The following is a 2,359-nucleotide window of genomic DNA, read 5'->3' on the forward strand; positions in this document are numbered from 1 at the left end:
ATGCAATGTACAATTTTTTTCATAATTAAAAAAAAAAAAAGATTTTAAAGTAATCTGTTATCAGATTCTGTGTGTGAAAGACAGAATAGTTGTATACGATGTATGCATATGATGTATTATAAATCTCACGAAACGGCACGGTAGTGTTCATCTAAGATGGCTAAACGTTCACAATGGATATGAGTAGTCTACATTACTAGCAATTACTTTAACGACGCATATTAATTGGGATAATAAAACCTCTTACGAGGGTATAATTATAATATTGAATTATGGTCGACGTTTATTCTTGTCACGCGATATTAACGACGCAGTTGTCCGCGTAGACTGTTGTCGTTTATGCGTTCATTCACAATGTCAGAGACATTGGATTAGTAAAAGCTAAATATGAAGCTTCTGTCGTGAACAGATCCACCTGCACACGCTCCTGATGTCTTCATTTCTCCGAGTCAACGAAAGAAATATTAGAGAAGAGACAAAGAGAGAGAGAGAGAGAGTTGATGCAATAAATTTTTTCGTACATAATTACCTGTCGTCTCTTAGGTTACATAAAGCTTGAATAAGAATCTACATTAATTGTCACACAAAATAATTTGTATGCAAAATATTAAAAGACATAGAGCTTGCGCTTTTCCAAGACGAAGAAAATATAACTAAAATTAATTAAATAATTTTCTCAACAGATAAAGCCACACGAAGGTAGATCAGACACGAAGACAGTTAAAAACGAGCTAAATGTAAATGAAGTGACTACTATTCAAGGATCCTCCCGAAATCGATCGTATACTGGACAGGTAAGTAGATGCACTTTTGCCAAAGTATACATTATCCTAGTCGCCAGTTGCGTATCTTACACGGAAGTCCGCTTAAACATTTTATAGGGTGGTCGGTGTAATTTGATGGCCCATAAAAACGCCTAGTCTAGTTTTTCCCGGGGCATCGTCATCCGTCGTCGGCGCAGGCCACGCGCCTCCTTGACGTTTCATGACCACGATTTCCTAAACATCGCTCCATCATGCTCGGATTTACGTCTTTTTAACCTGCGTGAAGTGCAACACGCGCGCAATGTTGGCCGAAACGTCAACCATACTAATTGAAGTCCTAGCCAATTATAAAGTAATGCAATGTTATGTTTTTGCATGTGTATATGTATTTATTAATAGCAGATTTCTGAGGTAACATTTGGAAATAGAAATCTTAATATCAAGTCAAAATTATAATTTTTAAACGCGATGCATTTAAAATTAGATTGCAGTCAACAAGTTTATAGCATATTACGCAATTTGAAGGAAATTTTGTTTTAATTTAAAACTCAATTAAAATATTTAATGTTAAAAAGATGGTATTTACTCAAATTTTCATTAAGAAAAGAATCGGCCTTAAATTTTTCAGATAATCTATAAATAAATTTTATTGAAATATTAACAGCAAGAACTCGTTGAACGATTGAATCAGTCACTATAGCCGACGGTAAGACTGACGACGACCAATGAAACGGCATTGTCGAAGTATCCCCGGTAATCAAAAGAAGCCGAAGCAGCCCTGAAGCAGAAAACGGAAAACGTGGTGGAAATTGAAAATGTGATGGACGAAGCACAGGGGATAGAAATGGCGATCCGGGATGAAGGTGGAAACCTGCGGAAATTATGGGAGCTGCGTTCGTTCGTAGTCCATGTATAATACATAACACGAACTAACGCGTTACCATGCATCACAGCTACGACTAGAAATATTAAAGACGTTATATATATAGATAACAATTTTAATAATACATACATGTGTTTTCGTTTAAATCAGGAATTATTAAAATCATTATTGTTTCCGTGAGTCGTTCTATTCAAGAAACAATCGATCAGAAAACTGCATAATAAAATAATATAATTTTTAAACAATAATATACATATACAGGGTGCGGCATTTATAGTGACGCGGGCATATTTTTCGGAAACGAAGTGAGATATCAAAAAATATGGATTTGACCTTAAGTGGTCTTTTCAAGATGAGGTCAATGTGGTCGATGTTTTCTTAAATGGAACTCCCCATTTTTTATTACATATTCTTATAGCTTATCCCAAAAGCTTTCCAAAACACTATAATAAAGTATTTTTTTATTAAGTACTTTTTGAGTTATTTTATATTTTAATCTGACATATTTTGATATAAAAAACAAAATATCTCGTAAAATATTTAGTTTTCGATAATCTTACCATAATACTTTTATGTACAGAATAATGAAACAAATCAATTAGTAAAAAAAAACTAATTGTTTTTAAGAAAAAGTATGAAATTATTTATAATGTATTTTTTTAAACAATTATTTATTTTTTTTACACTAATTGATTTGTCTCATTATTCTGTA

The 2,359-nt window shown here is 32.9% G+C and overlaps 1 protein-coding gene across 1 annotated transcript in view; it reads right to left on the reverse strand.

Annotated features, from left to right (window-relative positions):
• LOC115235597 overlaps nucleotides 1–2,359 on the reverse strand; it is a 48,343-nt gene that overhangs the window by 11,101 nt on the left and 34,883 nt on the right. The window lies entirely within an intron of this gene.

The sequence above is a fragment of the Formica exsecta genome, unplaced genomic scaffold, assembly GCF_003651465.1.
Source record: "Formica exsecta isolate Colony F162 unplaced genomic scaffold, ASM365146v1 scaffold228, whole genome shotgun sequence".
In the NCBI taxonomy this organism is placed as follows: Eukaryota; Metazoa; Arthropoda; class Insecta; order Hymenoptera; family Formicidae; genus Formica; species Formica exsecta.